Raw genomic sequence first — 12583 nt, forward strand, 5'->3', positions numbered from 1 at the left:
AACAAGCTTCTAGGCAGTAGCAGTTAAAGATTAAATCTATATTAAAGGATATAGGTTTTATATCTTTAAAATCTAACGAAGCCACTTATTATAACTAGGATCTAAATAATCCTTATTATATTATTACCTACGTTAATAATTTTCTTATACTTAATAAAGATATTAAGTATATAGAAAATATAAAGGGTAAAATCTCTAAATATATAGAGATACAAGACCTAAGTGAAGTTTCTAAATTTCTAGGGCTTTATATAACTAGAAATAGATCTAAAAGATCTATAACTATCTCTCAAAGTCATTATATTAAATAACTTCTAGAAAGATTTAATCTACTAGAAGCAAAAGGAAATAATATACCTATATCTATAGGTATATTAAATACCCCTCTTGGCAATAAATCCGAAGGTTATACTCCTTCTAAGGACCTATTAAAGGAATATTAACGCCTTATAGGTTCCCTTATATACGCTATGTCTATAACTAGGCCTAATATAGCCTATAGCGTATCTTTTACCTCTCGTTACCTCTATAACCTAATAGAATTCCTACTTAAACAAGGAAAAGGTATTTTAAAATACTTAAAAGAGACTATTAATTATAGTATTACCTATTAAGGTAATATAGATATTAATAGCTCTAATAATACCCTTAATCTAGTAGGATATACTAATTCTAATTAGGCAAGTTGTAAAGAAACTAGAAAATCTACTTCTAGTTATCTCTTTACCTTACTAAGGGGTCCTATTAGTTAGAAATCCAAAAGACAGCTAACTATATCCCTATCTACTACTAAGGCTGAATTTAATAGCCTACAGGAAGCTATTAGGAAGGCAGTCTAGCTAAAAGGCTTATTATCTAAAATAGGGTATAATATAACCCCTATAAATATTAAAACAGATAATAATACAGCCTTAAGCTTAGCCTATAACCCTAAATATCATTAGAGGACTAAGCATACTGCCTTATACTACTACTATACTCGCCAAGAAGTCAAAAATAGCAATATAGAAGTAGAATATATTCCTACTTCTTCTATGCCTGCAGATAGCTTAACAAAACCCCTTCCTAGGGTTAAATTTCAAGAATTTATTAAGCTTATAGGGCTATTTAACAGTAATAAGCCTATATAATATACCTATATATATAGTATATTTTTCCTACTATTATTAGGATTTTTTATTAATAAGTTATTATACTTATTAATATTTACCCTATACGCTACTGCGCAACTCCAGGGTAACTCTTTTCACTTAACCACTTTTACTCTATAATAGAGCAAAAGAGGGAGTATTAGAAGTAAGAATATCTCTAAGTATTCTTATACTTCTTTATCTTATATTTCCTCTATTATAGAGGTTATATATATATAAGATATAAATATTTATAATCTACTTACTTAGTAGATTAATATATATATTAATTACGTAAGCATGTCTAATTACGTAATTAACTAAAGATTAGAGAAGGTACTAGAATGTCTAAGATCTCTTTAGATCCTACCTTCTACCTCTATTGTTCCTATAAGGTTATTGTTTTAAGTTAGGGTTATTTACTTAAGGTTATTATGTTACGTAACTAAGGGTTAATTTATAAGCAGCTTACGTAAGTATAGAATATTCTAGTAAGCTGTATAGGTCTATATAAGGGCTAGAATTCTTCCTGTTTCTAGTTTCCTTTCCTTCTCTCTCTAAGCAAGCAAATAGTTAATAATCTAACTACTATACTCTCTTTTAACTATATATCCTTATATCCTCTATTTATCTACCCTAGGTATAAGTATTTATATCTCCCTTTTATCCTATATTCTTGCTTTTATAGGATATATCTTTATATAAGAGATATACTCTCTTATATTCTCCTAAGCTAGAATTCTCTATCTAAGAGACTAGCTTACCTGTTGTGCTAACACTTAGCCTTATTACTAGGCTATTAGGTTAAACTAAAGGCTATTATTATAAGACTTTTATTACTCTTAATAAAGCTACTAATAAGTAAGAAAAGGAGAATATAAAACTTATATAGCTTTATTAGTTATAGTTAGGATTTAGACGCCGTACTATATTATTAGATTTATTTATTACCTTATACTAAAGATAGATAATAGAAAACCTATATAATATATAATAATTTATATAGTAATATATAAGGCTAGTAGGGTATATACTAATTTCTAACTAACTTTTATTACTTCTCTTACTACTAAGCTAATAGATTCTTAGCTTATTAGTTAGCATAATACTAATATAATAGCTTACTTACTTTTACTTATATATAGGACTAATTAGATATTATCTTATTTTAAACACCCCTATATTTATAAATAAGTCTAAAATATATAGGTAATAAGGTTTACACTATTACTATACTATTAGGTTAAAGTAGGGGCTTAAGTAAGACCTAACTTAGGGTTAAGTAAGGCTATTAGGTAGGCTAAACCTTAAAAATATTCTTATTAAAATAATTAATAAGAAGAGTATAAATACTAAGTTAGTAAGTTATATAGATAAGTCTTCTTTAGGTTATTTACCTATTTTAACACTAGCTACTTTTAGTAATAGAGGTAAAGTAATTATTTAATTAACCTTATTAATAATACTACTTATATCTTAGCGTTTCTATTATCCTCTTATTAGTCTACTTTTTAAGAATAAAACTATATATTACTATATAGTCTGTTTAAAGGCTATATTAGTTATAGCTTATTACGTTAGGTAGTTATATAGACTTCTTTATAGAAGCGCTAATATAAAGCTACTATAGATAGTATATTTAATAATTTAAACTTAACTAGACTAAGAAGTATTACTATTAATTACTATATTAATCTAGATAATTACGTTAGGCTATAATAGACTATAGTCTCCTTACTAAGGTAGCTTAGCTTAGGTTATAATTTAAGGCTAGTATAGGTCTATATAAACTTAAAGGACCTTAAGCTAGTAATAAACCGTTTAGCTAGATCTGTCTACTACTAGGGTCTAAATCTTACTTTAGGTCTAAATCTAGCTATAGGTCTAAATCTAGCTATTAGTCTAAATCTAGCTATAGGTCTAAATTAACCTAGCTTTAGGCCCTTTAGCGCTAGGTCTAGATCTAGCTATAGACTAGAATGCTACCCTAGGAGGAGTAAGAGAGGGCACTAAATAAGCTTTTAGCTATAACAAAACTAAAGGTAATACTATACTAAATTAGCGCTATATCTAGGAGTAACTTAATAGTACTAAGAGAGTTAGTTTAGCGCCTTACGCCTAAAAGAAATATAATAAATATATTTATTATAAGAGGATTTAAAACTATAAAAGGTATATTATTTAAAAAAATAACTTATAATAAGAGGGCTAAGACTAAGGCCTAGAAATCTAGCTTTAGTATAAAAAGAAAAACAGTATAGCTTAGTAAGAATACTGGTATGTTTTTAGCTATTATTTACTTTAACTTAATATATAGATACCAAGAGGGGGCTATATATATTCCTAATAGCTAAAGTATTCTAAATATAAGTAAATTTATAAGCCTTAGTAAATAGACTTAGTATTATAGATAATATAAGCTAATATAAACCTAAACTAGCTAAAAGACCTTTAGAGTAGCCTACTAAGTATAAGTTATATAGATAACCTATAGGAAGCTAAGATATAAAATAACTTATATAATAAGGCTATAGTAAAGACTAGTAGCCCTAATATAGATACTAATATAGAAGAAAAAATAAATATAGATATAGACTTTTACTATAGTATTACTATTAATAGTAATAGCGCTAATTAGGTTAGTAACTTAAAAGCTAGTTATAATAGTACTTTACTAGAAGTAGAAAGTATTAACACCAAGGCGTAATATAGTAAAGGTATAAGAACTAATTACTATAAAGTGCTTAATAGTACTATCTATAATAGTATAAATAGATATAATACGTTAATATATAATATATTTAACGTTAGTAGGTAAGACGTTTTTTTGGTAAAAGAGGCTAGAAATAAAGTATAGACTAGATAATCTAAAGACGTCTCTAATTACTAAATAATAAATATAAAAGGTGTAAGAGCCCTAACTGAATAAGGGATATATACTAGCTTTACTAGAAACTAAGTGCTTAAAGTGTGTTAGTTTTTAAGGTAAGTATCTCTACGTATATAGCTTATAACCTAATAAGGATAGCTACTAATATACTTAATTACCTATTAAGAAGTATATTATAGCTTAAGTAGAGGATTTAAAAGATAGCGTATAAGGTCTTAGACTAATTATCTAGTTTTATAGTTAAATATATTTTAATATTATTAAGTAAGATTATAGTAAGGTCCCTTACTATTATTTCCTAAGCTAATATGCTTTTACTACTATATTCTTTTATATACCTAGTTAATATATTATAATTAAAGTAATAATATAAGTTATATCTAATTTAAGTTATACCTATATCTTTAGGGTTATTAGTTAAGGTAAGCTTAACCTCTTTATAATAGCTTAGATAATAAAGTATAGTAATTATAGGTATAGGTATAAAAGAGACTAGTAAATATATATCTATAAAGTTATTTAACTAAGAGATTTTAGAACTTATTTAGCCTCTTTTTTTAATAGACTATTAACTGTTTTAAGGCTAAAGTTAGTATAGATATATCCTTACTATATAGGTAAGAATAGCCCTTATTAGAAGCTAGAATTAGCTTTATATATAGTATTAATATATATAATACTTAAAGAAAGTATAGCTTTTTTCTTAATATAGTTATAATATCTAAAGCTAGAAGTAGCTATAGTATATTTCCTATAGGTAATTAATATAAAATAAATCTTTAGAGATAAAATAGCGTAGGCGCTAGATTTAGCTATAAGTTAGCTAGGCTACATACTAAGCTAATACCTAGTTCTACTACCTTCTAATAAGTCTAGCCTTAGTCCTAAAGTATACTTATATTAGTTTTATAAAGGGTTAACTAGCCTCCTTATATTAAAGCTATAGAGTTAGCTAGAGAAAGACATAAAAGTATAAGTTATCTAGCTTATGCTAAGGAGTTCTTTTTTCTAGCCTTAACTTTAATATCCTTTTATTAATACTATTCTAATAATACTACTTAGTAATACTACTATAATAGTTTTATAAGATTTTTACTAATACTATTCTAGTAATACTACTAGGTAATACTATTATAATAGTTTTATAAGATTTCTTTTTTCTACTAATACTATTTTAGTAATACTACTAAGTAATATTACTATAATAGTTCTATATAATTTCTTTTTCTTACTAATACTATTTTAGTAATACTACTAAGTAATACTACTATAATAGTTCTATAAGATTTCTTTTCTTTACTAATACTATTCTAGTAATACTACTAAGTAATATAACTATAATAGTTCTATATAATTTCCTTTTTTTACTAATACTATTCTAGTAATACTACTAAGTAATACTACTATAATAGTTTTATATAATTTCTTTTTCTTATTAATACTATTTAAGTAATACTACTAAGTAATACTACTATAACAGTTCTATATAATTTCCTTTTTTTACTAATACTATTCTAGTAATACTACTAAGTAATATTACTATAATAGTTTTATAAGATCCCTACTAATACTATTCTAATAATACCACCTAGCGTTACTACTAAGTAATTATAGGCAGTAAAACTTAGACTTTATAACCTCCTTATAGTGCTGCCTAAGAACCTATCTCCTATTAAGATAAAGCTAGTATAGAGACGTTATAGCGTGTTAGTGCTAAGGTAAGTAAGCACTAAGTATAGCGTTCTATAGGGGAGCAGGCAGACTTAAGGTAAGGGATTTTAAGGTTATAGATTATATTTATAGTCTTACTAGATCTTTATATACTATATAACTAACTACGCCTTATTATAATTTTATATAAATATTTTATTTTTTTAATAGCTTATAAGTAGGTTATTATACTACTTTAATATTAAGGTATAACTATTTAGACTAATTATTATTCTTTAGTGTTTTTATAATTATAGTAAAAACAGCTGCTTAGTAATAGTTAGTAGTAGCGTATATAGTTAGCTATATATATAATTAATTACTATAAAGTAATATATTAGCGTTTTATACGTCTAGCTAGGCGACTGTCTTTACCTAACCCTAACTATAAAGCTAAAAGTAGATACCTCTAACGTATTACTTAAATAGACTATAACTAGGGAAGTGCTATAGTAATAATAGAACCTTACTATACGTTAAGTATGTATTCTAACACCTTTAAGCTAGATAACCTTTTGTTAGTAGTAAGGTCTACTTATATAACCTCTAGCCACTAGGTTTACTAGCTTCTTTACCTTACTAGCTAGTAGCCCTTTTTCCTTCTAGTTGTACACTACTAATACCACTATATTTATAGTAATATTATTACTTCTTTACACCTTCTGCTAAGGCTTTTAGGCAGTTATCTAGCAGCTTCTTTTTTCTAAATACCCTTTATCTTCCTCTTCTTTTTTATTTATTCTCTTATTTTTTTTTCTTTTTTTATATTAAAAATTAACTTTATTATATGCCTATAAACGTTATAAAGCTATTCTACCTTTATAATATTATATAAATACCTTATATAACTTAAAATAATAAATAAGAAAAGATATATAATTAATATTATAAGTGTATAAAAATCTTATAAGAAAAAAGAAATCTTTATAGTAAAATAGATTAATATAAGGGATAACCTAGTAGACGCCCTCTTATAGCGTAAAAGGTTATACTATATTATTAGCTAGAACAGGCTAGGTATACTAGCCCCTGCCTTAGCGTTAGCCTAATACTAAATAACGTTACTATAGGTTACGTCTAGGCTATAGGAGGCTAGTCTTATAACTCTTCTACGTTAGGTAGGCCTAGTGGCAGCCTTATTTACTTAGTAGGTATTTAGCGTTACCCTAGGGATAGTAGTAGAGAAGCCTAGCCTATATTAAAAGACAAGAGATAATATTTACTACCTAGTAATTAATTAGCTATAGTAATAATGTTTATAACCTAGCGCCTTATATCTTATTAGTATCTAAGTAGTACTATTACTATCTTTTTTTTTCTAGGTAGGTAATATATACTATTATTATAATATTCTAGCTTTCTGCCTTTTTTAGGTAGCTAGATAATACTATATTAGTAATTTTCTTTTTTATTCCTATCTTATTCTATTTTATCTTTTAGGTGTAGTCTAATTATATAGAGATATATATATTAATCTATATCTTGTCTGCCTTAAAGAAAGTGTAATAATATCCCTAGGCTAAGGGGCAGGATACCTATAGATCGGTTAATTGCCGGCCGATTGGCAATACATTAGCCTAGCTAGCAACATACATATATATATTACCCTTTAGCCTAGCCAGCCAGCTAAAGTAGCCAAGTTAAATTCTATATCTACAGATACCCCTACCTATTAATTTAATTAATTTAATATCTATCTTCTTTACTAATCTAGGCCCTTAGCTAATACACCTTATAATTATTTAACTTCTACCTCTAAGAGGGATTAGGCTAGAAATAGATAATAAATTATTATAATCTTAACTATTATAATTAATATACTCTTTAGTAACTACTTACTAAATTAAACTAGAGCTACCTTTATCTACTCTATTTATTATAAAGCTAATACAGACTATTTAGGATTAGAATATAGCCCTTTTATAACTGCTTACTAATTACCTAGTAATAGCTAAGAAGTAATATAAGCGCCTTCTAGTGTATACTTATAGCACCTTATAAGAAAATAGTACACCTAAGTAAGTAGTAAATTAGCTAGTAGCTATTAAGGTAGGTAATTAGCTTTAGCTAATAGTATCTAAAGGCTACTATATTAAATAAGCCTTTATAAAGGTAACCCTAACGCTCTAGACGTAATAAAGAAATTATTAAGCTGCTATAAGTAGTAAGCGCCTCTAGGCTGCTTTTAAAGCGTTTATTTACTAATTATATATTAATCTAGAGCTTTAAAAGCGTTATCTTTATAGCTAGCTATATAAAGCCTAATAGGTAGATTAATTACTACTATTATTCTTTACTAAATAGTTAGTAATCTATTAGGCCTTAGGCTTTAACTAGAAGGAGAATTAGCCTTTAGCCTTCTTGTTTTTTTACTGCCTATAACTAAGGTTATAGAGGGCACTAGTATAACAGAAGCACTCTACCTAAAGGCTAAGGGACGTTACCCTTACTACTAAGAGACTATAGGAGCTCTAGGCTAACTAGGCTTCTAGCTAGACCTCTATAAAAAGCTTTATTTAATTACTACTTAGTAAGCTATTAGTAAAAAGGCCTTAGTTAGTAGACGCTAAGCAGGTAAGGCTAGCTACTAACTATAGTAAGTGTAGTAAGCTAGGCTATAGTGCTAAGAAGTGCTATAGTAAGGCTATATATATATATGACTATAAGAAGGGGTATACTAAGGCTATTTACTAAAGTAAGTAACAGTTAGTAATAGTAGCCTAACTTAGGGCTAAAATAAAAGCTAGTTACTATAATATTAATATATCTAATAAAGAATACTATTAAATCCTACTAATAAGTAGATAAGGGCCTTATAAGTCTACTAACTAGCTACTAATTATATAGTAATAAAGGTTATTAATACCTAACTATTAGGTTTAAATCCTACTTTTAGGTTTAAATCCTATTTAATTAAATCCTACTAATAAGTAGATAAGGGCCTTATAAGTCTAACTAGCTACTAATTATATAGTAATAAAGGTTATTAACACCTAACTATTAGGTTTAAATCCTATCTAATTAAATCCTACTAATAAGTAGATAAGGGCCTTATAAGTCTACTAATAGGCTGCTAATTACATAGTAATAAGGGTTATTAACACCTAAAATTAAATCCTACTAAAAAGCAGATAAGGGTTATTAACACCTAAAATAAATCCTACTAAAAAGCAGATAAAGATTATTAACACCTAACTATTATAATTAAAAGGGTTTAAATCCTACTATCTAGGTTTAAATCCTATCTATCTAGGCGTACAGCCTAAAGACCAGACCTTCTAGGAAGGGGGGTAATTATAACAATATCCCTAGGCTAAGGGGCAGGATGCCTATAGATTAGTTAATTGCTAGCTAATTAGCAATATATTAGCCTAGCTAGTAACATATACATATATATTACCCTTTAGCCTAGCTAGCTAGCTAAAGTAGCTAAGTTAAATTCTATATCTACAGATACCCCTATCTATTAATTTAATTAATTTAACGTCTATCTTCTTCCTTAATTTAGGCCCTTAGCTAATACACCTTATAGAAAGTAGTAAGAGTAAATTATTTTTAATTCCTATTAAGATAAGTAAGTAAGAATATACCTTTAGGGTATTACTAGCTGTTATATATTAGTCTATACCCTTACTTATTATATAGTAAGGCGTCCTTAAAAATATATTCCCTAGCTAAAGTATTCTTTTATTATAATATCTCTATTATTAGGCTATAAGCTTTTATATTTACTAAAAGTAATTTTATAGGAGTAATATAAGTTATATTTATTACTTAGTCTAGGCTATAGTTATTATCCCCTTATAAGACTTTAGGGCGTAGTATACCCCTAGTTACTATACTAATAGCTTATCCCTTTAGGTTAAATATATAGGCACTAGAATTACTAGATTAAGTAAACTTAGGATAGGCTTTATGTACTATAATATAACACTTTAGGGAGATAGAACTTTAGCTAATTAATATTCTATAGGTAATAAATATAATTTAGTTTACTAACTTAAATAAGAGGTTTAATATCTAGCCTTTTATCTTAATAATATACTTTATCTTAGGGTTCTAAAGCTTAGAAACCGTAATAACGCTTTATATATAAAGGGTGCTATTATTATTTAGGTCTAGCGTATAGGCTACTAACTTATAAGAAAATAAGGTGTATAGGTTATATTAGCTAATATAAATATAATTAGAGAGCTTAAAGAGGCGTCTTTTATAGGCGTTAGCCTCTAGCTATATTAAGTATTAGTTACTAAAAGAACTAGACGTTTATACTACGTATTTACTAATGTATATAACATAGCTAAAAACCTAGGCGTCTAAAGCCTTATAGAGGGTAAAGTGCTATAGTATATAGTTAGTTTTATATATATCTTATTAGTACTTAGTAACCTTATTTAATCTCCTTTACTTATCTTATTTATAGTATTCTCCTTTAGCCTCTTTCTCCTTAAGGTCTTTAATTACTTCTTACTTATACTTATAAAGCTTTTTTACTAACTACTTAGTAGTGCCCTTTAGTAAGTATATAATAGGCTTCTTAAGTAGTAACGCTTCTTCTAGAAGAAGGTAGCCTACTTTAGACTTATAATAGTAAATATATTAATATATTAAGGTAAATATCTTACCTAGCTTACTACTAGCTTTATATAAGTATATACCTTTAGTGCCTTTATAATATTATTACTCTAGGCTAGTAATACTTATACCTAACTAGTTAGAGAGTTAGTATATATAGAAGTAGAAATAAGGAGAATACTAGTAAGTATCTTACTATAGAACTATAAAGCAGAAGGTAAGGTTTACTAGCTTAGACTTCTTAATCTTATAGTAGACGTTATTTAGTCTATATTTAATAAGGGCCTTTTTATATACTAAGGTAACCTAGCTGCTTATCTTTTATAGCGTGCCTACTAAGACTAAGATAAAGATAATTACTAGTATTTTATTATTAATATACCTTATATAGAGGATATTTATTACCTACTAGTTAATATCCTACCTAGTAAAGATACTTACTATTTAGTCCCTTAGGAGAGAAAGTTCTTTATTTTATTTACTAATAATAGTATACTTACTAATAGTAGCTAGGGTTTTATAGTCTAATAACTATAGGTTAATAATATTAAAGTAGAACAGTGTTAAGCTAGAGTAGGCTATAAGCTTAGGTTAGCTAGGAAGGCTATTATAGAACTAGTTATATTCTTTAGTAAGCAGGAGATAAAAGGCTATATCTTACTAAGAAATAAACCTTATATATAAGCCTCTTTAATACTAAGGTTTTATCTTAGCTATACTTATTACTATTATATAAGATAAGCTTTAGAGGTAGTACTATTAATATATAAGGTAAAAAGAAGACGCTATTATATTATAGTAAACTAACCCTATTAGTAAGAGGACCTTAATAGTTAGGAGCTAGGAGGAGGTAATAGGATACTATAAAGAGATAAAACGTTAAGCTAAAAAGTTTTAGCTTAGGCACCTTTATAGCGTACTAAAGATAATAGTAAAGCTAATTTAAGCGTTACTATACTAAAAATAATAAAAAGCTAGCTAGAAGGTAATTATACTAACTATAATTATATTATAAAGAAAATAGCTAAGAGAGTTAATTAGGTAATAAAAGGTTTATATAACTAAGGTTAGTTATAAGAGCGTTAGAGGAGACTAGGTTTTTTATAAAGATATAGATATAAAATAAATAAATAAGAGTGTAGTAAGAAACTAAATAAAAAAAGTAGTAGTTACTAAATAAGAGGGCTAAGTAAGGACAGAAGAACTAAGTATAGTAGCTATAGTAAAGACTATAAAAAAGAAGTAGCTATTATAATTATACTTATAAATTAGTATTATTACTTAGTAAATAAGAATTTACTAAGTTATATAGTACTTCTTAAGTATTATTAGTTTTATTTACCTAAAAGTATAAATAATATAAAGCATACTAAGACTAAAGCCTATATTATATAAAGGCTACCTAAAGTATATAAAACGTTATAAGCTAGTCTATATTTAGTATACTATTAAACTTATATTAAATAACTAAGGTAAGTAAGATATATAATAATAAATAAGAAGTAAAAGCTAAATTAATTTAATAGGCTTTATTAATAAAGTAGCTCTCTAATACTAATAAGTGCTTTACTAGACTATACTTTTAGTTTAAGGAGCTTATAAGTAATCTTTTTTATAAGTCTTATTAGCTAGCTAAGTAGAAATAAATAGAGAAGATTAAGGAGATCTTATAGCTTAGCTTTACTAGAGAGAAAGTCTAAGGTAAGGTTATAGAGACTAGAGATTACTCTAACTTACTCCTAAGTAAGCTAGTTAGCTAGCTAAAGCTTAAGGGTCTTAAGTGTTAGGAAAGGTAAAAGACTTTTTTATCTAAACCCCTTAGAGATATATCCTAGGTCTTTACTATAGATCCTTAACTAAAAAAGACTTAGGTTAGCTAGTTACTTATAATAAGTAAGCGTTTTTACTATTATAAGTAAAATTTACTTATAACTAGTGCCTTTATTATATTATTAAAGTAGACCTTTAGTTAATTATCTAAGTAGAGAAGTTTTAAATACTTTTAAGTACTTATATAAAAAGAGAAAGTAGATATTTTCTACTTATCTTACTATTTAGATTTCTCCTTATTATATTAAGTTAATATAAGTAGCACTTAAAGGTGTCTTTACGCTATTAAGATTAAATATTTATACTAAAAGCCTTACTACTAGTACCCCCCTAAGGGCCTGCTCTAGGCACTTAATATCTACCTATAAATAGATTATACCTTAATCTAAAGAACTACTACTACTTATTTATATTATCTTTATATTTAACTAAAGGATAGTTAGTAATA

This window comes from Colletotrichum graminicola (genome assembly GCF_000149035.1).
Source record: "Colletotrichum graminicola M1.001 genomic scaffold supercont1.46, whole genome shotgun sequence".
NCBI classification, from domain to species: domain Eukaryota; kingdom Fungi; phylum Ascomycota; class Sordariomycetes; order Glomerellales; family Glomerellaceae; genus Colletotrichum; species Colletotrichum graminicola.